This window comes from Callospermophilus lateralis, chromosome 9 (assembly GCF_048772815.1).
Source record: "Callospermophilus lateralis isolate mCalLat2 chromosome 9, mCalLat2.hap1, whole genome shotgun sequence".
Lineage (NCBI taxonomy): Eukaryota > Metazoa > Chordata > Mammalia > Rodentia > Sciuridae > Callospermophilus > Callospermophilus lateralis.
This window is the reverse complement of record NC_135313.1, coordinates 64572617-64600539: the sequence shown is the minus strand read 5'-3', so window position 1 is coordinate 64600539 and position 27923 is coordinate 64572617. Positions and strand designations below refer to the sequence as shown.

The 27923-nt window shown below is 34.7% G+C and overlaps 1 protein-coding gene across 1 annotated transcript in view; it reads left to right on the top strand.

The window, feature by feature from the left end:
- Positions 1 to 27923, top strand: part of Csrnp3 (cysteine and serine rich nuclear protein 3) — a 69774-nt gene that overhangs the window by 769 nt on the left and 41082 nt on the right. The window lies entirely within an intron of this gene.

The window sequence follows — 27923 nt, the reverse complement described above, 5'->3', positions numbered from 1 at the left end:
TCATTTTTTCTACCACACTGTAAGGTAAGCCCTTCCTGTCAGACAAGGTAATGTGAAGTTGAAAGGACTAATGTGAAAAATTCTTAAGCTAAGGGACACTGACTTGTAATAGCTAAATAATCCTTTTGCATGTGTTTCCTAAGCTGGAAGGTTTTAACCTGTCACAGTATAATAATAGATAGCTTATTGGTTCCTTAATTTTCTTATTGCTTTATTTTATGAATTTATGGGTCTATAATACCAAATTTAATTTGGAAATGTGGCAACTCCCCCACCCAAAAAAAAAAAAAAAAAACCCAAGTGAATTAAAATGTGTTTTTTTTTTTATTTACTACTCAATAACTCTAGAGCATGAGCTAAATATACTAAAATCAATAGCATTTCTTTAAGCAATTAAACTAATTAGAAAATATGATGAAAGGGCAATTATAACTACTATAGCAGGAAAATCATAAACTATTTGGGGACAAAGTTATTGTGTCTTGTAGGTGATTTACAAATATGTATTTCATGATGGCATAAAATGAGCTTGTGCTTTTAAGAAAAAAAGACATATATATTTACTTCTGTGGTTTTAATACTAATAGTGACAATAATAACACTCCTCCAAGGTTTTGCAAAAATCAAGAACAGCACATGAGATGATATACATAAAGGAACTTTGTAAAATGTGAGGTACTAAGCACAAAAATTATGACATAGCTAACATTTATTGGATACATTTTATGCTCCATTGCTAACTAAGGCTCAGAGAGTCTAGGCTGCCCAGGATCACACAGGACTTGAGCCTGCATAAATGCACATGTCCTGCTCCATCGTCTTTACCTTTCCTGCTCATTCTGCTACTTAATTACATGATACTGGACCTATCTTTAAAATATTTTTTATTGTGAATTATAAAAATAAAAATTAGTAAAGAGGTAAATTATATTTCTGGTTATAAAGATATATAAAGCTATTAATGCTTTCTAGTTATTTATAAATATGAGCATACAATCTCAATAAAATCCTTAACCATATTTTCTTAGAAGATGATAGAATGAAAAAAATCTATTTGGAGAAATAAGCTAATGCTAATAAGAGGTTATTTTTTTTTAAAGGAAGGTATAAATGTTGAAAAGTCATTACAGGTATAAAATTATAGTCAAAAATTACATATATATAAATATATGTAATTTTATATATATATATATATATATATATATATATATATATATATATATATATATATATATATAACTGAAGGTTTTTTCCTTCTTCCAGTGTGTATCTTGTAGGAAACCATGGAAAATCCCAATATGTTATAAAGAGGAATTTTATATATATAAGAAAATGGTCATTATTGAGCAATGGGAAATAAAATAAATTTTTAAAATAAATGATTATACTATTGGCAAACTCAAAAAAGAAGTAATTTAGATTTTCATCTTATGATGCATGACATATTTTTTTAAATATTTATCTATTTAATCCATTCCAGATGGATTAAATAGATAAATATTTAAAAAAAAAATCATAAGGGAAGTTGCATATTTGTGAGGCATTTGGGATCACTACATGAGCTTTGAAGTAATAGGCAAATAAATCATACTGGAAAACACTTAACATATTTGATGATGTAAAAATATTTTAAACCTAACTGCTACAAAAAAATAAGTCCCAAAGAAAGAAGAGAAAAATTTATATTGGGAAAATATATTTCATATGGTCTAGGTTGATTTTTTAAATAGAATATTAAATACATATGTAAATATTTGAGATGAGAATTGAGATGCACCTTTTCAAAGATAATCCAGTAGCAGGAAATATGATTAGCATGAACTTTAAGGCATTTAACTACAATAATAAAAAAGCAGATTAATGAATAATACTGAGACTTCAGCAAGACCCTGTCTGTCTCTAAATAAAATATGAAAAAAGGGCTGGGATGTGGCTCAGTGGTTAAACACCTCTGGGTTCAATCCCCAGTACAAAAAAAAAAAAAAATCTATCTATCTATCTATCTATCTATCCATCCATCCATCTATCTTCACAAGTCTGCACTTCAGAAATTTTTGTCTGAAAGGAGAAACATCAAAAACAAGGGGGAAGTCTATAAATGAAATTTTTGATGTTTTTTTGGTAGGATTAGGGTTAAGGTTAGGATTAGGGTTAAGTTTAGGGATAGGATGTGGGCTGGGAAGGGAAAGTGGAAGAGTGGCGAAATGATCTGTTACATATGGTGACTCAGTGAGTATATTTTCATGACATTTATGAAGATTACATAGCAATATATAAAATGCTTATGAGATAATGTTGTGTAAGAAAAGAACCCAAGTTTCTTCTGTACTATTCAGCAAAGATTATAAAATGCACAAAGGCAAAGAAAGATTTAATGTATAAGAATTGGAAGCAGTTCGACTTGTTGAAGAATTAGAATGATGGATAAATTTTTATATTTACTAATTCTTATTCTTGTTAATAGTCTATGCATTCCCACACAAAACATGTTTCAAATTAAACAGCAAGAAATAACTGCAGTTCACATTGTGTTGGTGTAGGCTAAATAGCAAGGGTTTGATGAGTTGAATTATACAATACTCTAGTCAGCTCACAAAGACTTTTTTTTAATCATTTATATGCAGCAGGTATTATTTTTTCCATTGGAGTAAATAGGCTTCTTTTTATGATGCCCAATAATTTATTGAAATGTTTCAGTGCACCACATAATATCAGTGGTAGTGGCCTTGGTTAGTTTACCAAAATGCTGATTTAACTATACTAAATGGAGTCTGGTAGATACTGTCATTGATTTTTAAAGATAATTAAATAAATGCTTTACTTAGAAGTCCCCTTTTCATTGAATAGTCTTCTTTGTTCTCTGTATTATATTTTGGAGGAAATGATAAATTAGGAGAAAAAGAATCAAAATGCAGAAATTCTACCTAGAATATTTGCTCTATATAAGTGCTGAGCGTTTTAACCAATGCAAGAGGTATGGTTAGAATGGTTTCTTATTTCTAAAAATATATTTCACATTATTTGCTACTCCATAAATTCATATACATTTTAGGGACTATTTTATCTATTATATTATCTAGGTTAAGGTATGACTTTATATTCATTGTCTTTCTGATCTCAATCTATGGTCAACATCTTTCATAAATGTCGCCATCAATGAATTCTATTTCTTTACTTTTCCACTGTCAAAAATAAAGAATGTTTATTTTAGAATGAAGAATCTTTTGAAGACTATCACATTTATTTATCATTAGGAAACAATTTAGCTTCATATTGATATTTTTAAAAATGCAGTTACCTTTATTTAAATCTCACTCTTCATAGGGTTCATCTTTCAAACTAAAATATCTTATGTACTCAATGCTTTACAAGTGCTAACAGATTGTATAATGTAACATTTTGTTGTTGTTACACATATAGAAATTGATAAAATGGTTTGGAACATGTCAGCAGCTGCTGTAGTAGAAAATTCCATGCTATTCTAAGCTTTCTGTTAAAATATTCAATTTGTAGCACACCACATTATGATAATAACAGCTTCAAAATGTAAATCTGTAAGAGTATGTTGGCTTTTTACTTCATTTTTTTAATCCTGCTAGGCAACTACATACTTACCAGTTATTAACCAAGGTCATATCTTGCTCTTCCCCTGCGGTGGAAGCAGCAGATTCTGTGTGACTTTGGAATGCTTTGTTTCACCAAATCCCAGTGCTCTGTAGCCAATCAGCCTGTACTTGAGCACTGTCAGAAGGAGAGTTAAGGAGAAACTGGAGAAGGATGATTTGTTTTCTGCTTTCTCAAGGTTCTTGGCACTTCACAGGAGTAACAAGAAGCTGTATGATGAAACATGGTCCCAAAGGGAACATATTTTCCTGCAACATAGCATTTCTACAAATAAATGTATCTCAGATAGGAAGTAAAAAAAAAAAAAAAAAAAATCGAAAGCATGCGGTGGATAAGATTTTTAAATTTACAGAACAGTTTCACATTCTTGAGATATTTTAATGTTCAAAAGTTGCTGTGTGATTAGGAGTTATTACCATGTCCATTTCATATAAAAACTAGCAATCAGAGATGTATTTGTAATTTTTCCAAGAGCTGAGAGTTACAATCTATGCTCCTCTCCTTCCCTACCTCCCTGACCTTCCTTTTCTCTCTGAATACACAGCATAAGTGCACCCAGTCAGAGTGCTTCTTCACTGCTGTTTCTTACCGCTGATTCCACATTTCACAGTAGGAGTGGACATAAAGAATCAGTGGAAAACAAATTTTGATGTGAAACTTTACTGGACGTATGACTGACATCTGTCTAGCATGTTCTCTTTAACACAGGGTTAAAATACCTTGAAGATTTAGATACATTTTCAACAAATAGAATATATTATGTTACAGGCTCTATGCTAGGGTAGGACCTTTCATACGTGTCAAAGTGATAGATTCCCAATAGTAAATTGAGATACAGCGACATTTCATATCTCCTCACTATTGTGATATTATTTCAAGAACTTACTTTCGTAAAGGCAGTGGTAGCAATCTAACCCTCAATCAATGGGTGCCTAGCACCTAGTGAACACATAACATCTATTTGTGTATTTGGATGAATCCGTGCACACTTGTTAGACATTGGCCCCCTGCCATTCCCTGCACTACTACTAGGAACTGGAAGCACAGCAGTAAATAAGCATGCTCCATTTTCTGTAAAAACTCATAGTCTAGTAGCCCTTTAGCACTTTTCCAACACATCCTGTGTTGTTTTACATCATAGTTATTTGTGTAGACACCTTATCTTTTCTGGGGATTTATAGAGCTTGACTGTATTCTTCCCATTACTTAGACTAGTGCTGGTGCAATTACTGTTAGATACTTGATAAATAACATTCAGTCTTGGAAAGAACTGATTTTTTTTGGCGGGGGGTGGGGGGAGAGGGCATACAACTAAACTTTATAAAGTTGCAAAAAAAAAGATGCATTTATAGACTTCATAATGGCATGGAAATTAGTGGAAATAAATGTCAATTGAGAAGTTAATTCTGTAATTTATGATATTGATGGGTGTTCTTATGATATATCCCAATCTTGGTTTACCATTTATGATATCCAAATACATATAATGGTGAAATGTGCTTAAAATAAGGTCCCACTGTAATTATGCATTCTTAACATGAACCTTTTTGGTTTCATTTGCTTATATATAGCTTTCCCAGGCAGAAACATCACTGTTTAATTGGATGCTGTGCAGCTATTTATGCAGTAGCTATATAACACACTTGAGGGAATCCAACTTGCTTTCACCTTCACCATCCTTTGAATCAGCTAGGGAAAAAAGGCATTACTAAGTCAGATCACTAACATCATATAAATACAGTTCATTTAGCTCTTGTTTGATTTGTTTTAAATTCAGGATAGGGAACTTGCCTTAATAAATGGTAACATTAGATTTAGCTCTTTATTTCAGTCTACCGAGATTTATTCTAAAAACTCTTTTTGTCTTTTTATATATTCACTCTTTCTCCCACAGTCATATTCTTTATGGATATATCTCACATCCACTCATTTATCTCCGTTTGAGGTGTACACACAACTGTCATCTCTCCTTTGTCCTGTTGCAAAGCCTTCTAGTTGCTGTCTGCTTCTTTGCTTGTCCAAACCTCAGCCTCTTCTCTATGCAACAGTCCTTAAAACACTGCCAACCCTTAACCACTTTCAACTGGACTGCTTACTGTGGCTTGAAAAACCCTCAACAACACCATAAGATTGAACCTATGCTCTTCAGCCTTCTCTCCATCCCTAAGCTCCAGCCACACTGATCTCAGATCAATTCTTTAAACATAAAAAAAGCACCATGCTCCTGCCTGAAATAGCCTTCCCACGACTAACTCTTTATATTTCATAATACCACTTAAGATCAGCTCTTGAGTGTAACCATCCCTGGGCACCCCACCTAAAGTATGCTGGTCTGAAGTTGTTCTCTCTTAGTGATAGGTATGAAAATTATAAATATCTTAGAGCTTCTTTCATATATGCAGGAAAAAGAGACACAGATGAAAAGAGATTGGAAAAAATATGTTGAAACTGGGTATTTACAATTTTCTACCATTTTATATATTTTTTTTCCACAATGCATTAACAATATATATGTAGGTCCAATTTATTCTAAAATCCCTATAAAATAGTCAAGGGCTAAAATAGAAAAAAAATAGTCAAGTAAAATATTGAACAAAAATAAGGAAAGTGAGGAAGGGTTAGGCTTATTCTAACATTTCAATATTTAAAATTCTGAAGTAGTTAAGACCCAGGAATTAGCTCTAGTCTACACATGGAAAAAACAGCTTAAAAATAGACCCACAGTTGAATGACATCTTGGTATGCGACAGAGAAGATATTTTAATGATTTGGGAAAGAAAAGACTGTCCCAACAAAATGGCCTTTTAATTAAAAAGAGATAAAATTATATCCATGCCTCATACTATACATGAAGATAAATACCCGGTGAAGTAAAAATCTAAATGTAAAAATATTTAAACTGTAAAACTTGAAGAAAAGTATAAGAAAATGTATTTATACTGAGGTAACATGCAAAAAAGAGTAAAGCATAAATATTATATATGTACATATATATTTAGACATATTAAAATAAAACCTCATATATGAGAAAATATAGCATTAGGAAAGTAAAAAAATGGCCTATAGACTAGGTGATATTTTAAAATCATTAAATGACAAGGAATTAGTGTTTGAATATAAAAATAACTATGTAACTAAGGAACAGGTAATGCAATAAAAATAGACACAATATGAACATATAATACATGGAAAAATAGTTAATGTGATTATGAACCACTCTAGTAGGAATTGTAGAAATTAAAATGGAAAGAAGACATTATTTCATATACATCATCAGATTTAAAAAATCAGAATTTTAAAGTTTAACACCATCCTGTGTCGATCAGCTGACTGACTTGGGGACGTGGCTAACAATAACAAGAGTGTCAGAGAGATCAACCTCCTGTGAGACTCTCAGGAAGAGTTAAAAAATCAGACTAACTTTTCATTGCTAAAGGATTGCTTAGGCTGTAGTTTGATATAATGATATATTTGATACAGACTGAGTTGAATAATGAGGCTTACATGTATACACTGTTAAATAAAATACATAAGTTTTAAAATTCTACAGATGATAGTACTTAACGTTATTAATACACACATGGAATAACACTTTATTTTGCAGAATAAAGTCAACACAGGAAGGATGACACAAAACAATATAAGATGAAAAGTAGAATAATTTGCGGTGATGCTTCCATTCTGCTTTCTTTATGTTTTTTAACTTATTTTTTATTGATTTTATTTTTTTAATACATGACAGGAATGAAGAAGCAATCTGAAATAAATAGGGCAAAATATTAATGTTCATTAAATATGAGTATTAAAGTATGTGTTACTTTCTTGAAGTTTGAAATGTTTTCATGATTTTAAAATATAAAACTTAGAGTTCTTTTGTGTAAGTTTTAAAGACCTACTATGTAAGTTTTATATATAACTTTCTCTTGTAGTAAAAATCCATGTATCACCCTCACATCTCCCCATTGTTCTCTTTCTCGGTAATACCACTTTTTTATTCATCATAGTATATAATACAGTTCACAATATTTTATAGTATGTTGGTTCCTTTTGAGAACCTATCTGGTTTGTACCCATATTCCTATTAGGGAAGGGCAGACTTGTGGCACAACACTATGAACTTCCAGGCAAACTTGGTCATTAATGAGAACTAAGTTTCACAAGGTCGTTGGTAGCCTTCATCTTGTCCACAGTGAACAGTCACATGTAACATCATCAGTTATTTACTTGAAATCCTTTCACACGCATTCATTGCCTAAGTCCTAAAATGTAAGGAGCCTTACCTATTCCAGGTGTTAGACAATCAGCCCTGCAGAGACATTTCGAAAAATCACCCATAGAAGTGGCATCTGTGCTTATAAAATACATGGTACATTATCTTGCTATATGTGCAATAAGTCCCACATCTTCTCGTTCTCCACCCTATGGTGCTAAAACAGAATATTGTCTCTTTGATGATCATCAGGAAAGCATTAGTCCTTTGGGAGCTGTGATGAAGGAAAGAGATTTAGGTTTGCAATGATTTTTTTCCCCTAGTGAATCAGTTCAATGTGTGAGAATGGGATTCCACTGCAAATTTGTTTAATTTATAGTATGCCTCTGATAGTTTCTTTTGTTGGAGTTATTTATAGCGTGAGGACATCTTTCTGTTTTCAATGTTTATGCTTCCGTACTATTAGTGTTCCCACGTAGAGCCCAACTGAAAATTTTGTTTTGTGCTTTTACTTTGCAAATTCCACAAAAAGTGAAAAATCATATGAATTATTGTAATAAATTTTGTTTGCGGCTGTCTAAACGGGAAATAGACTTAAAGTTTATACAATTACAACTTTAAAAAAGTTTAATAATACAGGACAGAAAAATTGAGAGGTGATAGTTGGAGTAAAGAATTGTACGTGTATGTCATTCCCCTGGCAATGGAAAATTAGAGAAATAAGTCGAATATTCATGTATTCAATGATTTTTTAAAAACTATCTTTAAATCTAACTTTAGCTGAAATAAAAATGTCCACTCTGAAGCATCTCATAACCATAAAGGAGTACTCTGAGTTTTTCCTTAATTTTTTAAAATTTTCTATTGATTTATATTAGTTATTCACAACATTAGATTCATTTTGACATAATTTTGAATGTAGGTAATATAATTTGCTCTTATTCCCATCCCAAGTATTTTCCTTATTCTCCATTCCCTCCTCCCCCTGTAATCTTTACTCTACTGATCTTTGTGCTATTTACTTACAGTTTCTTTTTTTAATTAGTGTCTTGTGGATATGCATAATGGTGAGATTCATTCTCGAATATTTATATATGTTTATTAGAAATTTAAGCCAGATTCATTCCACTATTTCTCCTTTATCTCATCCTCCCCCCCACCTCAATCCCCTTCTTCTACTCTTCTGATCTTTCTTCTATTTTTGAATGGAATTCCTCCTCCCCTTTCTTTTCTCTTTTTTTCTTTACTTTTGAATTTTTACAAAGAAAAGCAGAGATGAATAAAGAACTAAAAAGTTCTTTTGTGTAGTTTCAAATACATAATAATTATCTGACAAGAAATATTGTTTGTAAAGCTAAATATCTACATTTGTGTCATTTATGTGCTAATTGTGTTTAAATATTGGTGGCTTGGGCTTGCTTTGTGAACAGAATATGCAGGCATTTAGGCAGTGTACTTTAAATGATTTTATCTGTCTTAAAATATCTTCTACCATATGAGTGAAATTCCCACCATTAATGTGATTCCCCTGGGGATGATCCCTGTGGGATGGCTATTAAAATTCACAGATATATAGTATCTCACTAAGTAGTTAAGTAGTTTAAAATGTAGTGTTGAAGTCAAGTTACCTGATTTCTCATAGAAGAATATCTACTTGGAGGCAAGTATTGTAATGTCTTTAATTTTAGGTTTTCTTATCTAAATATATTATAAGTGAAATTGAGTGAATGTAGGCAAAATGCTTTATATTGTACTGAATCTTTAGTAACTGCCCAAAAAGTGATAGCTGAGGTAATGATGGTGGTGTTATTAATAGCTGTTCTAAAACACAACTTGAACACAGAGTAGAACTTCAGACAGAAGTCAATAACGGTAGTCGTGGATTGGGTACAGTAGAAGAGAAGTCTGGAAGAGATCTTAGATGAGTAGTAAAACATCTTCAAATGCAGGCAGGTCATTTAACTGTGAGAAGCACAAGAGGGGATGAATCACAGCAGCTATGAAAGGAGGAATTCCAGTTTGCTCTTTCAATTCTTCCTGGCATTAGTTTTAAAAAATTATGAATTCAGAATAATTGCAGCAGTAATAACTGGCATTTATTGAACTTTCACAAGCATTCAATGGGAGTGACTGCAGTGACAGTTTACATGCATCACCTTACTTAATTAGCACAAGCTACGGGGCATCTGATGCCTAGATTTTAAGTAGCTTCCCAGAATCACACAGCTAATAAGCAATTGGGCCAGGTTTTGATCCTTACTGTGGATCCTGTACTTTATTACATTGCTTCCTGCACAGATATTGAAATCAGCCATATCAGTCATTCTTGTTCTAGATCACTTTTCAAATTTCTGGAAAAATAACATTTTACATCTAGTTCAGGAAATATAGCACAGTCTACTGCTATTTAACAAAACAGCCCATGGATCCCATTTTAAAATGAGACAGTTTCTACAATATTACATTAATTGACTTCAAACTGAATATACTGTTCAGTTTGTGCTAACTTTTCCTACATAAAACTCTTTGCAGAGGTATCATAAACCTTAATATTCAAATCAGATATTATGGCTGACATTTGAACTTTGGCCTCTTGGATTTTTCTGAAGCTGAACCGTCATTTTGTTGTTTGTTTTATTTTTTGAGTTGTATTTTTCATTTTACTCAAAGTCACAGGAAAAAAAGGAAAGAAGAGCTGCTGACAGTATTATGACTGAGGGGTAAGACTGGTGTCCTGGCCCCACTCAGCCAATCCTGTTTCCTGGCAGGAAGTGCTCCAGAGCTGCCGAGACAGGGGTGTTTTGGCAGCTGTCTCTCTCTTGATTGACCGCATCAGCCTTTAAAAATATCTATGGATTCATTAGTGTCAGCCATACGCAGAGTCTTCTTGTAGACCATCTTAATGGAAACATGTGAGAGCTTTTATGAGTGCACTCCAAGATGCGATTTATGGGAAATAGCCACAGCAAGTGTTTGCTTGATGTCTTTTAGACTCATTCCCCTGAACTCTAGCCACTATTAGAACATCAATAAAGCATGAGGTTTGTGTAAACACCAGGACAGATAAATAAGTGTTGGCACAGGTATTTCTGGAAATTTTTCTATAACTTTCAGGGAAATTTGCTAGAAGAAATAAATAGTAAGACGAAGCCCAATAAATTTGAGAGAGGGCGGTAAAGAGGAAAAGAAAAGATAATGCAGTTGATTGGATTGAAAATGAATATTTACATACTCAGATTATGGAATTAAGAAAATAAAAAGAATAGCTAAGAGGGGAAGCCTTGCAGAACAGTAACTGTGCTTGGCTCAGGTACACAGCACAGTCAGCCAACAAAGTGGGTGATAACTAGGAATTATAAAACCAATTGCTACTGTTCTACTTTGTGTAGTGTGTGTGTGTGTGTGTGTGTGTATGTGTGTGTGTGTGTGTTACTAGAGATTTGAACCCAGGACCTTGTGCCTGCTAGGCAAGAATTCTACCACTCAACTACATCTGCAGCCCTTTAAAAAACATTTTAATTTGAGACAGAATCTCGCTAAATTGCCCAGACTGGCATCAAACTTGTGATCCTTCGGTTTCAACCTCTCTTGAAGCTAGGATTGCAGGTCTGCACCATTGCTCCCAGCCAAATTAGCACCTCCTAAAGTTTCCAGTAAAAATACTGAATCTATTCATTCCAACCTCATAATAAGGGTAGGTTTTTTTTTCTCCCCCTTCAAATGGTTAAAAAAAAAAAAATGTAAGGTCTTAAAAACCCGATGCTTACTTTTATACCTTACCTATGTTAATATTCTCATTGCAATCTTATAAAATGGGTATTATTTTCAATCTTAACATTATAGATGATGAAACTATAGTTTCAAGAGATTTAATATCTTTCCCACGGTTCTGCCTGCCTCAAGTTCATCTTTTTCTTCGTTGATATGTAATTCTTAATCTAGCCTTTGTTTTAACTTTTGCAGAATTCTGTATGTGTGTAATTACATTTTCTAAGTATAAAATCAAATCATTGTTGAATTATGTAATTCAAGAAAGTCTTAATTGCATAGCTTTTATTTATATTGCCAAAAGGTTAACAAAATGTTTATGATTTAACACATTCTTTCTTTGCCTTTATTTTTTTTCTATAAAGATTACCTTTAGAATGCCCAGATAAAATATTTATAAAACCACACCAAGACACTTGCCAAAGTACAACATGTGTGGAGATTTTCTTTAAAACATTATTTTTGTGGTTATTCTTGGCAACTAGTTAGTTCTCCTGTTTTTAAAACTGTGTTGTGGGTAGGGTAGTAAAATCAATTACCCTAAAATTCCTGAATAATATAGTGTGTGTGTGTGTGTGTGTGTGTGTGTGAGTGTGTGTGTGTGTGTGTGTGTAAATTCAAATGTGAAAAAGTACTGTGGATATGGTTTGGATAAGTGTTCTCCCAAAGGACCATGTGTTAAAGGCATGCTTGTCATCCTGTGGGGCTATTTGGAGCTTGTGGAATTTTTGAGGGAAGGAGGTTACATCACGCAGGGGAGTGGGGTTAGGGGTGAAGGGAAATATCATTGGAGTGTAAACTGGAACTCCACGTCCTTGGTCCTTCTCTTTCTGCTCTCTGGCCATCATGAGATCCTCTTCCATGGGCTCCTCTACCATGGGCTCCCACTAGGGTAACTGCCTCCACAGGTCCAAAGCAACAGGGCCGTAAGACCTTGATCTGAAACTGTGAATCAAATAAAACTTTTGTCTTATTAAGTTAATTATATCAGGGTTTTTGGGGGATTTTTGGAGTGATACAAAGCTGACTAATACAAATACTATAGGACCTACATTGATTTCACTAAAGGTTTAAGGACATTTGATGAAAGTATCATTATAAAAAATATTATTTTACCCATATCAGGAATTTTGGGAGCTGGTTATTAAACATGGCCATATTAACATTAAATTAAATTTATAATTAATTTTTTGAGAGAATAATAAAAAACTCATTTATTTTATAATTATTTTAGTACATTTTACTATTATATAGTTTTGTTTATGGTTTATTTTCAGTACTGAGGATTTAGCCTCAGTAGTAGTTGTGGTCAACTAGCTCAGTTAATTAGTATCTAAAGTTCAAGTTGGAATTTGAGTTCCAAGATTAGGTTCAATCCCAGCCTGACAAGTGGACCAGCTTCATGAGCAAGCCCTAATTTTGAGAGAGTTACAAGGTCTGTTCTAATATAGAAACTGACTAAAGGATAGATAAGTTCAACTATATCACAGTAAATGAAAAATTCAGTTTAGAAAAAGAGATCTTTTTCTTTTTTCTTGTTCTTTTTTCTGGTGCATAACATTTGCACATAATGGCTAAATTTGTTGTCACATGTTTGTACGCATCACACAATATAAAATTATAATTTGGCTAATATCACTCTCCAGTGTTTCCCCTTTCCTTTCCATCCTCCCTCCCCTGGTCTCTCTTCTTTATTCTACTGATCTCGCTTCAATTTTCATGAGGCCCACCCTACGTTTTTTCCTTTTTTTATTTCTATTTTCCACATATGAGTGAAAACATATAACCTTTGACTTTCTGAGTTTGGTTTATTTCACTTAACATGATGGTCTCTAGTTTCATCCATTTTCCTATAAATGATATAATTTCATTTTTCTTTATGGCTTAATAAAACTTCTTTGTGTATATCACATTTTCTTTAGTCATTTGTCTACTGAGGGATATTCAGGCTGGTTCCAAAGTTTGGCTATTGTGAATTGTGCTGCTATATGCATGGGCATACATGTATCATTGTAGTATGATGACTTTAATTCCTTTGGATAAATACCAAGGAGATATAGCTGGGTCATATAATGATTCCATTCCTAGTCTTTTGAAGAACCTCCTTTATGATTTCCATAGTGGTCGTACTAATCTACAATCCTACCAACAGTATAAAAGTGTCCCTAACTGCTGTTTTTTTTTTTTTGTTTTTTTTTTAAAGAAAGAGTGAGAGAGAGGGAGAGAGAGAGAGAATTTTAATATTTATTTTTTAGTATTTGGCGGACACAACATCTTTGTCTGTATGTGGTGCTGAGAATCAAACCCGGGCCGCACGCATGCCAGGTGAGAGCGCTACCGCTTGAGCCACATCCCCAGCCCCACCTAACTGCTGTTGATGAACATTTTTTATATATATATTTTTTTGGCCATCTGCATTTATTCTTTTGAGAAGCATCTGTTTAGTTCATTTGCCCATTTATTAATTGGTTTATTTGGTTTTTTTAGTGTTAGGTTTTTGAGGAGACACACACACACACACACACACACACACACACACACAAACATATACTACATATTAATCCTCTGTCAGAAGAGTAGTTACCAAAGATTTTCTCCTATTCTGTGTTCTGTCTTCACATTCCTAAGGGTTTCCTTTGGTATACAGACTTTTTATTTGATGCTATCCACTTATTAAGTCTTGGAATTTTTCTTGAGCTTTAAGGTTCCTATTGATAAAGTCATTGCCTGTGTCTATATGCTGTAGTGCTGACCCTATGATTTATTCTAGGAGTCACATAGTTTCTGTTCTAATGTCTAGGTCTTTGAGCCATTTAGAGTAGATTTTTATTCTGGGTGAGAGAAAAGGGCCTAGTCTCACTCTTCTACATATGGATAACCAGTTTTCCCAGCTCCATCTGTATCTGGTTATTAGTGCTAGCAGTCTTTTGGTGAAGCTTTGGATCTTGTAAGTATTTTATTATGTCATCTGCAAACGGTAATAGCATAACTTCTTCCTTACCTCTTTCCATTCCTTTCATTTCCTTCTCCTGCCTAATTGCTCACTCAGGGATCCTTAGTAGTCCTTGTTATCATATTAGCTAATATTTACTAACCACTAATCAGCACTGACATTTAATGAGGCTCTACAAAGTTCACAAAGCTAGGCACACTTTCTATGGAGGAGTAATAACAGCAGGAAGATACTATGAACCAAGAACTAAACGATCGAACATTTTCACACATTATAGCACTTCATAGAAATGTATAGCCAGCATTAGGAAATCTTTGCTGTCTATTCACCTCTTCCACTTATCCAGGGACCACCTTAAACAAATTATATATGTAGAAAGATAATAGCCTAGAAATAGTACAGTGAAGATTAGAAATAATAACCTTCCTAAGAATGGAAAATGCTTGGAGAATTACAAAGGATATTTATAGGACATCCAAAATTTGAGTTGGTTTTGATAAAAGAATTGATAATGTATTGGAAGTTGGAAAAAAAATAAATTATACCAGGATTGTTCTCCATTATCCTTAAGAGTGTTGTTATTTATGTGGGGTGATATTTAGTAGGCTGATCAAAAGCACTGTGACGTGAGGAGCACATTCCTCTTCATTCAGGTACACTCTCCCAATTTTTCTTTAAGAGTTTTAAAATTATACAGATCTCAGTCCTACTCAAGATAGTGGGTGACTTTGTCTTTTAAGTTAGAAGGTGCACAGAGACCCCCAGTAGAGCTGAAGGTATCTAAATTTTGAAAAAAAAGAATAAAATATAGAAAAAGAACAACAAAAAGAGAAGTATACGCAAGTATCTTCTAATTCATCATTTTACCTAAACTTGTTTCTAGAAGAAGGCAGAATAACCAGGGATTTCTAAGGGCAAACCCCTCTACTCTATCCTACTTTTCCACTTATTAAGTTGTGACATTTAAAAACCACAAAGTATATTTTCCTCCTACCTAACTGCGTTTTGAATCAAATTCCACAAGCTGAAAACTACTGTGGTTCACATTGACTCTTCTCGTTACCAGAAAGTATTTCACTAGTGTGTAGATTAGGAGGCAGGCATTGCTTCTTTGTGAGTTAGGTTGTTGGTAGGTTGTTGGGGGTCACTTGTGATATTCTTTCTTTTCTTTTTCTTTCTTTCTTTCTTTTTTTTTTTTTTCTTTTTGTTGCTCCTGGGGATCAAATTTAGGGTTTCATATACGCCAAGCCAGTACTCCAGCATTGGGCCACCTCCCCAGCCCTAATATGTTATGTTTAAAAATCAATTATGACCACCCCCACACACCACACAAATCATTGTCAAAAGAAGAAGACTTAAGAGTTTATCATTTTGCCTGATATTCTAGAGTTTAGCCACTGGCCAATATCCTTGTATAAAAATAAAAAAAAAAAATGACTTGTGATTATTTCCGTACTAACTCAATTTGATAAATATTACTGAATTGCTTATACAACCTCCTAAGTCAGAAGGACTCTTTATCTTTAAAATTCTAAACTTGGACATTTTAAGAACAGAGTTTAAGAGTTCTTTCAAACTTACTAGAGAACCCATTTATTTAGTAATTAGGCTAATCTTGCTACTCTGATTGAGGAAGAGACTCTTGGAATAGTGCTTGGTAATCCAAAGACAAAGCTCAGATGAAGGGCATATAAGTGCACACCCAAAGGAAATGTACTTCTCTCTTATTTCTAGGGAATTTATTTGTCACCTGATTGGAAAACTTTTGAATACTAGAAATAAAGACAGCTTTGTAGTTTTAAAATACTTATTGGAGGTTTTCTATAAATGTTATAGAAGAAAGCATATAAGCACTATACATTTTGACAGTTTTCCCTGTTGTTAAATTTGATAAAGTCAGATCTTATGCCTATATAAATCTCACAAAATTATCTATCTAACCATCTACTGTCTAAAAATTTAAAGTGTAAAATAAGGAAGAACATCAAACTTTACAAAGTGAATAAAGACTACATTTTTTAAAAATCTGTGAAAATGCTGCTGTGATTAAATAAAACACATTTGCTTAAAATAATTCTAAGTTCAAAGTGGCTTTTTTCCATGTATTTTTCCAATTAAAAGCTAATATGAGGATAATAAATGTGACATTAAAAGCAAGCCCTTGTCTTGAAATATTGAAAAACCATTGCCCTATGTACTAAAATATAATTGACTCAGAAAATAAGAATATGTCTAACAGGGCTGGGAAGGTAGGCCATTTGGTACATATTAGCATTTCATAGATGTTTCCATCACCTACAGAATAGATTACTTTGTTAAAGTTAACGTTACATAAATGTTCATTTGGTTTAAGAATTATTTAGGATGTTAATAAAGCAGAAAACATTTAATTTTGTTACAGGATTTGTGAAATATTGCAGGCTCTCTTTTGATAAATTGAGACTGATTTTCCATTGTAACCTAAGATATCAGCTGGTGGTGAATAGTAATAGTACTGGTAGACCATGAATGCAGTAGCTAATATTTTACACTTAGTATTTGCAATATGCCTCATCATTCAATGGATCCTCACATATTTTCATAGAAGGTTATCTTAAGGATATTATATTACACGTTCTTTCTATAACCAAAAATTCAAGGTTGCCCATAGATTAAATGACTTCAAGCTTTATTTTCCATGCTCATTTTTTTATTAAATTTCTATCTTTATATATCACAATATATTTTTATCCTTTATATATAACCAATTATTTAGCTAGTCTCTTTCTTGTCTGCTTTTTCTCAAAACTATATTTTCCTGCTTGAATCAAATGTATGAAATATGATATGTCAAGAGCTTTGTAATGTTTTGAACAACTAATAATAAAAAAAAATTAGACACACACACACACACAAAAAAAAAAAACTATATTTTCCAAGAGAAAGGACCACCATATAGGTATCCTGGCCTTTTTTACCTTTTAAATTTTTTTCTTTCTCTATTGTAAAAGAATATAAGGATGTGGTCACGTAATGATATATCTTAAAACAGCTGTTCATGGTCTGCAATCCTGGATCATTATAGTCATAGTTATTGTGTTGTTTCTTGTCTGGTCACAGTTGTTCTTGGCAGCTTTTACAGTAGGTGTCCTACCAAGTATCTGCTGAACTCTTTCCTTTCTTTCTTTTTTTTTTTTTTTTTTTTTTTTGGAATATTATTGACGCCAACTCTGGCTTTTTATCTCACTTTCCTCCCAGCAGGTACAATTGTCCTCAAATATGTTTCCATTTGATATGCTCAGAATGAAAGATACAAAGAAATAAAACAGAACCTAATCCTCAAGGAACTCCTAGCCTTACTAAAGGGAAAAGGAGACACAACAGTTTCCCATAACAGCATGAAAATGAGTTAGTGAAAATAAGGCAGCACAGAGGTGAGGTATTACTTCTTAGAAGGGTTATGGGCCAGGAAGATCTTACAGAGGAGGAAATGCTGGAGCTCTTTTGTTTTTATTCAATTGCAAAAATTGATGCACCTGTATTTTAAGAAAAGTTCTCATCATTATCCCACTCTGTCTTTTTTGTTGTTGTTGTTCTTGATAAAGTTTCTCCCTTAGGGGGAAAAAGTCTAATTTTAAACAGTCTCCCCACATTTTAGTCTTATACCTGCATAGCTATGAACAGACACACACACACACACACACACACACACACACACACACACTCCATTCACACTCAAGCCGCATCCTCCTTCAATTGCCTTGGCCTTATTTACTGCTTGCTTGCCTCTTATTTTGATTTCCCACTTGCTATTTCTACCTATGTGTGCTATTAAATATTTTTACAGTTGAGAATGTTTATTTTGCTCTTTGGAGCCTTCAGCTTTGTCCTCTTTGGGAATTTTCTTCAGATCATTTAACACGCTCCTGTCCTCTCATGACCCTTGAAAGGCAGGCAGAGCTTCCATCTTTGTGCTGATCTCTCTTCTCTGTTTTGAAACATTTCCTTTCTAATAGGCATCTTACTCTATCTCTACCATATTTTCCGCATTAGAAAAATAATTCCTGAAGTTACTAAATTAGTCAAAAAAGAGGGTGTTTCTCAATTTGAATTTAAAAAGTTCTTCTTTGCAGGTGGCTGTTTTAAACCTAGCAGTCCAGTTCCCTTCTTCCGTAAGTGCATTTCACATTATGCTAATACGTATAGTATCTCAGCCTTCCTCATTCTCATTTTGCTTTGTAGATCTCTGGATGGATTTTTTCCTTAGGCCTATATATTTTTGTCAGAGTCAAAACATCTCTATTTTAAAAGATAATATACTAAAGAGAAGCACATATTTAATAATACTTTTTGGTTTTAGCATCTATGTAGTAGTTCAGCTGCTATAACAATATAATAAAAATTTTAGCTACATTATGGAATGTGGCTAAATCATTACGTATCCTGTGTAGCTTGAACAAAATAAGTATATTTCCTTCAACATAAGGGTCTAATCATAAGCAGTGCAGTGCTCATATGGAAGCTCAGTGGTTTTGGAAACTCATATTAACTTCTATCCTGTTGATCTGCCATCCTTAACACGTAGTTTCCATCTCATGTTTGAGGGTGGCTATTGGAGTGCCTGCCTCCACTTTAACCTTCCTCCAGCAGGTAGGCTATAGGAAGAAACTTAGAGAAAGGCACTTCTTTTAAAAATAAAGACCCAGAAGTTTCCATGTGCTGTTGTTTTTTTTCATAGGCCATTATTCAGAAGCTAGTTATTTTTCCCACCTAACCACAAGGGAGGCTGGGGGATTCTCTTAAAATTATATTAATAGAGAGTAAGTGTAGACATAAAGAAAAAATCTCTACGACAATGAATTCTCATACATGCCACTTTCTTCTACAGCCCGACACCACAGTTTTAGGTATTTATACTACAGCTTTGTGAAGCAGCTCCATACCCAGGCCTTCCAATATAATGAGTTTTTCAGTCACGTTTACCTATTGATCTTTATATGTCTCTTGGCAGCAATGTTTCCAGCCTTACGGTATTTGATGGTGTATGGTCATTGATTGTTTCTCTCCTGCCTGAGTTCCTACTTCTGAGCATCGGATTCTACTTAAAGATGGCTATTGCCCAGGCTTTCTGTCTCCTCGCTTTACCTTTCCTATTTTTTTCCCTTCTCTTTTAGAGCAAACACAAGTGAGGCGACTTGCCTCCTCTTTCTCTCCACACAGCCTATTATCTCTTTGCTGCCTTTTCTTGCCCTATCAGCACACAAAGTCCATTAGCTTCATTTTTTCCATCCTTCTCAGGAGCCTTCTTTTACTGCTCCCCACCCCTACAAGCAATAATGAAAGAGCCGAACTATCTAATAAACTGTTACTCCAACTCAACTACTGTTTCTCCTTTCATCCAGGTCCCTGTGGAAGACTCAGGAAAAGCAGCCTAGAATTCTGGGTGGAAGAGAGCCAAACAGTTATTATTTTATATAATTTTTAGAGGAACATTACTAAATATTTTATTGGTTTTTTTTCTATTCAGACACTAGAGGTGGATGCTCTTTATCAAAATACAAGTCCAGAACATGAATTTTGAATATACACAGACTGCCCCTTCCTGAAAGGCAGAGGATTCTGAATATATACACACTGCCCAGGTTACATGGGACATCCTGATAGGTAGAGACAAAAATTGTAGTATCAAGCCAATTCTTTCTCCAAAGTCAGTCTCCCCCATCCTTGACGCAAGCTCACAATTTCTTCACTTTAAATGACTACAAATGTCCTGTGAGATGTCATTTTGAGGTATACGGCACCTACATGGTCCCTTAATGACCAGCTGCTCTTGTCCACTGTTATACTGGCACCTGGTGGATTTCCCCCAGAGATTCTCCTTCTACACAAAAGCTTCATGTTTTATTTTTTCTTTCTCTTGACTAAGATTTCTTTTCTTACATGTATGAAGACACGAATGGTATAACTACTTTGTGTACAACCAGAGAAATGAAAAATTGTGCTCCATTTGTGTACTATGAATCGAAATCTACTTAATTCTGCTGTCATGTATAACAAATTAGAACAAACAAATAATAATTTTTTTAAGTTTTTTTTTTTTTCCTTTTTGTAGCCCGTGAGGAAAGCAAAATGTACTGAGGATCTCAGCTTTCCTTCCCTGCCTCTCCTCATTTCCTCCTCCTCCCTATCACCTCATTGCTTTTTCTATTCTTCCACCCAAGTAGACTCAGCTGTCATTCACTAGGATTCTCCTAGGTGCTGGAGGTCATGCTTGTTAACCTCTACAACCCAGTCAGGTGGATACTCTGATGTTACAAGGATAAAACAGGCATAAAGAGGTAATGAAGTCTAGAGAAAGCAGGAAACTAAATAGTGACTGAAATTCCATTTTAACATGAAACCAATACTATGTCACACTGCCCCCAGATGTATTTGTCACATTACATTTTTTTTTTTTTAAGTGATGCACACCAATTAAATAGTGCTAGAACCCGAAAGGTCCAGTTACAAATCCTGATGGCATCATTTTGGTTGTTTGCTCAGCAAGGTCCCAAATTTCTGAATTTATTTCCTTATCTATGAAATGGTGCCATCAATACATTCTTTCATTCAACAAATATTTACTGAGTGCCTGCTGTATGCCAGGCACAGAGTTATGGGAAGGAATGAGATAGACATTCTCCTTCTCAGGGAACCAACGTTTTAGCAGGACAGGTAACAAAATATACATATCATGCAGCTGTATGTGCCCTGAAGTAAAATGAAGGAATGAGGAGAGGGTGAGAGAAAGAAGGGTAAGAAAATGCTTTTCTAACCAGGTGAAAGTTAAGTAGAGACCTAAATGAAGTAAGAAAAGGAACAAAATGGATATCTAGGATAAGATTATTATAGCCCCTTCATTTTCCTGTGATGCATGCAGCTTATTAGGCAAAAGGAAAAGTGCAAAGATCCAAAGGCTGGATTTAATAGTAACTAATTTAAAAAGTTTGCAACACTTATATTAAACCTTACAGTGTATTAATTGGGAAATTGAAGGTATATGGACCTCTTATTTCCTCCTTCAAAGCGTTGCTAACACTCAGTAGTTTCTTTGTCCAAAGCGTGGGGATAAGTTTTTGAGAGCTGAGCATGTTTAAAACCTTATTCACTTGCCTCAATGCTGTGCTATAGTTTCTTTCACCACCCTCCAAGACAGTCATCTCCAATTGCCTGTCACTGTCCCCTTCATGATCTCCCAGTATGCATTGCTACTGCTCTCTGCTCTTTGTACCCAGTGACCAAGTGGCTTCGTCCCAGGGTGGACCACCCTCTGTTATAGGCAAAAGTCCTTGATATTTCCATACTTTTTATGGAAGAATAAAGTTACGTTTGTTCTTCCCAAACCAGGGGAAGTCCTCATACCAGCCTCTCATTTTCCATACCACCAATTACATTCTGCTTCCCCCTGGACACAATGAACAGATTGGCTTTTCCTCTGTCCAGCTGTATATCCATCATGTAGCCTGCATCAGTAGCCCCTTCATTCTCCTGTGATGCTTGCAGCTTAGTCTGGCTTTATGCTTTCATTTACTGTAGTGCTTGGTTTTCATGTCTTCCATTGAACACCGACACTTCCCATTTGATTATTCTCTTTTAGTTCCTGCTGGTTATGTTGGAGACTCTACTAATGAGTCCTCTTCTTTTCCTACCCAATGTGACTACTCTAGAGAGGTTGTGGGAAGCTGTATAACTGGGCTTGTGTTCTCTCCTCAATGCTTTCCTTTTCCTTCCAGCCTAAGAGGACCTTGACCTCTCAAACGTATCCATTTTGTATCTTCTTTTTAGCTGATGCAAAAATTTTCCTGCTGTATTCTTGATTTCTCTAGTATCTGTGCCAGATAGTTTGGTTCTTACTTCTTTTTTGTCCTTCCATTACCTGAAATTCTTTACCATTTCCTCTGGAAGCTCTTTTGCACAGACTCCTCTTTCCATTATAGCTATAGATAGCTTTCCTGACTTATTTTCTTTTTGATCTGGGTCCTTGAAGTAGACATAACCTACCTTTACAGAGAAATGATTTGTGGCAGTCTGCTAGAAATAGCCCTTTTTGCTTCTTTAAAGAATTCACTGATGTTCCCTGTTCTTTGAAACCTATCTTCCCCCTTCACCTTGCACTGATTACTTGAGCTACATGCAACCATGGTTTTGGTGTACTTCACTATTAAAATAACCTTTCCTCCTTTTAAAAAAATTCTCTGTCCAGTGAACAATGGTTTCCTCCTCTGCCTTAGGACCTTATTTTACAAACATCTCCCCAACCTGTCAGTAAATGTGCCTCTACATTCCTCACCTTCCAGAGATGTGAAGTCAGGGTCAGGGCGTGTTTTATTCTCATTCATAGATGAGAAACTGTGCTCAGAGAGGCTGTGTCCCTTCTCCCAGGGCACACAGTCATGAATGGAGCAGTGCTGCTTGAACCTGTTCTCTCTCTGGTGCCTCACTCTACTGGGGATGTGAATGTTCCAAAATGTTCATTAACACAAACAAAAAACCCTGTGAAAGGTGATGTTGAATTCTTCAAGAAAATGAACATTTTTTTTTTTTAGCCTCATTCTGTTTGATGGACTCACCACAAAGTTATCCTAGCAATCCTACTCTGCATGTTATACCAGATCAAAATCAAGCCATATTCTTTACCTCTTGTTCTTGTTTTTGTATATTTTCATTAAAAATATATACTGCCTGGTATGGTGGTACACACCTGTAACCCCAGCAGCTCAGGAAGCTGAGACAGGATCACAAGTTCAAGGCCAGCCTCAGCAACTTAGTAAGGCCCTAAGCAACTTAGCTAGACTCTGTTTCAAAATAAAAAAATAAAAAGGGCTGGGATGTGGCTCAGTAGTTAAGTGCCCCAAGGTTCCACACTGGTACACACACACACACACATACACACACACACACACACACACACACACACACACACAAAGGAATAGGTCCTGAGATATCGATATAGTCTTCAGGGATTTCCCAGTGCAGCCACAAACACATTTCTCTCAGGTTCACTGTGTTTTCTGATATTTTGTGCCTTTCCCCCCTTTTCTATTTGTACTGACCAATGTGTCACAGCATTTCAGTTTATTTCTATACTTATTACTCCCAAAGTTTCTCCTCATAAACCACTCATAAACTAGTGGTTCTTAAAGAGTAGCCCCTGAAATAGACATGGCAGTCATGTGGGAACTACCAAATCAAAAATACTAGGCATAGGACTCAAAATTCTATTATTTCTAACAAGCCCTTGCAGGTAGAATTATATTGGAACCAGCTGGTCCAGGCTTCTTTTATCTCCCTCAAATCTGTATTCAGTGATTCTATGTCGGTAGCTTAAAATTGGTCAAAGTGGGAATATTTACACTACAGAAATTGGCAAACACTGTAAATCAAGACTTTTTATCCTAAGAGCCATTTGTTAAACATTTCCTAAAACACAACTACTGCCAGATGATTCTGATATAAAATTGGGGAACATTTTCATAGATCATCTTAACACCCTACTCATGGGAAATAGTCTGTGCTTTGCTTCTCTGGGTTCCATCTATGTTATTCTGACATTCTTCTGTCCTTCATAATGAGAGTTCTGGGGACAGATAGAGGACAATAGTTTGTGCTCACTGTTTGCCTCTCCCTGCCTTATTACACAGAGTGCAAAAATAGCAGAAAAGCTCTGAATTTCTCTCACATCCGTTTTACCTGCAGGGGTCATGACTTCTCATGCTCTGGTTCATACATCTCTCTCACGTGTGTAAAGCTCTCATGATTTCCCCTGCAATGCAGTGAATTCCAGAGTGCACTTAGGATTCCCCTTTTTCTGTGAATGGCTGAAGCATTTCAGGCATGAAACATATTCAAGGTCATTTGATTCCTTGGCAGGTCAGGAGAGAAGGCAAAATCAGAAACAGAGTAAAATCTCCTTCTAGCATCATTCATGAAATACAGTTTCAAGTGAGAAATGAAGATATCCAGACATCAAATTAATATTTGAAGATATTCAAAAATCAAATTAATAAATATTAAAAGCCAGAACCAGCACATCACTGTTTGTGAAAATCCAAACTAGTGGCCTGATATGAATCCTCTTCCATCACCCTGTCTTTTTTTCCTTTTAAAAGTCCGCCTTTCTCTTCATGTTGCACTCTACCTTTCATTGATTCTCCTCTTTATTTCCAGCTACCCTGCCCGCTGCATTCAGCAAGCTGTCCTACAACCTGATTTCCTGTGGCTCAGTTCTAACCACTTAAAAGAAAGGTTGCAGCTTTTTCCTTTGTATTTGGGAGAATTTGTTTAAAACAATCTTTTCTTTCAAAGACTCTCAACAGACTATAAAAAAGCTTACCTCGTATCTATATGAAGACTACATTAAGACCTGGGGTACCCCCTCCAAGGATGTCTGTTCTTTGATTTTTTGCAGAAAAAAAAAAAAAAAAAAAACTCCTTTTTTTTTTTTTGTCTCTTTTTCTGCCTGAAAATTACATTCCAGTGTTCTTAGTGAACAATGCTTCAATCCTGAAGCATGCATGCATATTTCGAATCCTCTTTTTGGTTTCCACTAAGACAACCTTTCGAATTGCAGTTTTTTTCTTCTGTGCCTAAAGCTGACTCCCTTTCTCCAAAGTTACACCCCTACTTTATTGTCCTTTCCTCTTTACCCTGTGGTGCCATCTGTATATAGTGCCTTTCTTTGATCACTTTGACCTCCATCATATTTTCCGTTTCTTAGTCCCAAATCCCTATGCTGTTAACTACAGTGAGTGGTGGTCGTATTTGGGGCACCGTGGCAGTCTGCCATGCATCTTTGTCACTTTCAGTGGACAACAACAACTTCTCCAACCTGTGCCTCCAGGATCCTGTATGCTACTATTTCGTCACTTTCTGTATCTCTTTCTCTCCTGGGTACCAAGTGAAAGACAAGGTAGTCTTTCCACACTTAACTCTGTATGTGGCTATATTTCTCACAGTGAATTTCAATACCATTGTAGTAAACATTGACCTTGTATAACTGTCCTTAGTGGGAATTCTATCAGAAATTCTTTTTTTTCTCATATTATAAAATTGATGATATTCAACAATTTCAAAGTCAACTCTTTGATTCTTTAGAACTAGTGGAACAAAGACCTATTGTCTTTATTCATTCAACAAACATTTATGAAAAGCCTACCAAGAGAATTTCAGAGATATGTAAGTGCCCCACGGAGCCTAATGATTTGCTCAACATTTTTTATTAAGGCCAGGGTTTTCAATTATACGTATACCTTTTTTCATTATGTTCAAAATAAGAGAGTTATTACCTGCACTAAACGTTATATAACATTATGACTTAATCATAATTGCCTTGCTATGGTAATTTTCAGAGCCAGATAACTTCTGAGGAAGCATATTAGAAGGCTTTAAATTTAAATGATAAAATAAATCACTTATTTCTGGTAAATAGCAGTCATTCCAGGTTTTATGCACTGTCAAAATTTTACCTCCCAGTGCCTGGGACTTCAGGCAACTGCCCAGAAGTTGGGGACAGTGTGTGTGTGTGCAGAAAATGGGCTCTGTCTGTAAGTTGAAAGGGGAAGCTTTATGTGCACACCATAAGTATCCTCACAGAGAGGAGAAACGCCAGAGAAAAATTTATTTTATATTCTCACTCAAGGGAGCTGTTTATGTTGATTGGAACAAGACCAATTGACACATTGCTCATCTTCTGTGGAAATTCAATTTTATTGACACATATATTTTATTTGTCCCACTGATGTTCTAGTTATAGAACACCTTATGTATGCCCTTATAGGAAGTAGCCCCTGGCAGCTACCCAGCTGGCCTACCCTTAATATAATAAGGATATTAAGAAAAAGGGCTTGGAGTCTAGCTCAGTGTAGGACATGTGCTTAGTATGTGTGAGGCCCTGGGTTCATTCCCCACTAAAAAGGAAAGACACACTCATGCTTCAAAAGACCTCCATCTAGCAAAGAGGTAACAGTATGGACAGGTAAATTATGTACATTAGTAATCTGACAATCAGAATATGCTACTGTTTTTAAAGTCTGCTTTTAAAGCCGTCATATATTCTAAGTCAGGGTTAAGCAAACTACTGCTTTTGTAGGCCAACCCCATTTTGTCATTAGTTTGTGTAAACAAAGTTTTCTTGGAACACACAAAGTTTCATTCATTCATATATGGTCTGTGTCTACTTTTACACTATAATGGTAAAGTTTAATAGTTTCAAGAAACCGAAATAACCCATAAATCTAAAATGCTTAATATATAGCCCATTAAAGAAAAGATTTGTTGGGGCTGGGGTTGTAGCTCAAGGGTAGAGAGCTTGCTTAGCATGTGTGAGGCACTGGGTTTGAGCATCAGCACCACATAAAAATAAATAAAAAAAAGTTATTGTGTCCATCTACAACTGAAAAAAAATATTTTAAAAAATTTTAAAAGATTTGTTGGTCCCTGCACACACACACACACACACACACACACACACACACACACACACACACGTATATACACACATGCACACACACACATAATCTGTTTAAAAGGGAAGGTTTAAAATACGATTGGCATTTTAAGTAATAACTCAAGACTTGCTTATAGTATTTTCACAATTTCTGTACTGCATAGCTAGGCCAGAAATGATAAGAAAATATGACCAGCATCACACTAAAGATAATAGAAAACCACTAAGCATTTTATTAATGCTTAGAATAGAGCCTGAGTATCAATTCTGAATTTAGAGAGAAAATGTTCTTTTTATTCGTTATGAGTCGATCATACTATTAAAAAACAAAAGTGAAATAAGAAATGTTCTTTCTTCCCATTAATGGTCTGTCCTTCCAATGGGATCTTAGAGTCTTAGATTTACATTTCAAAGTCAACATATCAACTGTTTAAGTAGATTTTCCACCAGCATATCTTAGTTTGATTCATTAAAAAAAACTTTGATTAAGTGAATATTCATGATGGGATATTTTCAATAAGAGTAGCAGGCCCCTTGATTTACCCATGTCTTTATTTTTCCACTCTTTTTATCAGAACGTGCATAATCAAGTTTAGTTGACACAATAGGGGCTAAGTAACTTACAAGCTATAAGTTTCTCTTCCTTCTGAAGATAGAAATGATTATACTATGTATAGGGCTGTTCTAAGAATTTAAAAAACACCTGAAAAACTTTTAGCCCTATGGTAGAAATGTAAAAAGTATTATACTCCTTTTATTTGTTATATGTTCTGTAGTATTTCAACATTTTCTCATATCATATTTACTGCAAATATTTCAGTCATCTGAAACTCAGCAAAGAATCACCTGAGTGAAACAGATACTGACTATACAGTTAAGCTTATTTACTGTCATCTAAAACACTC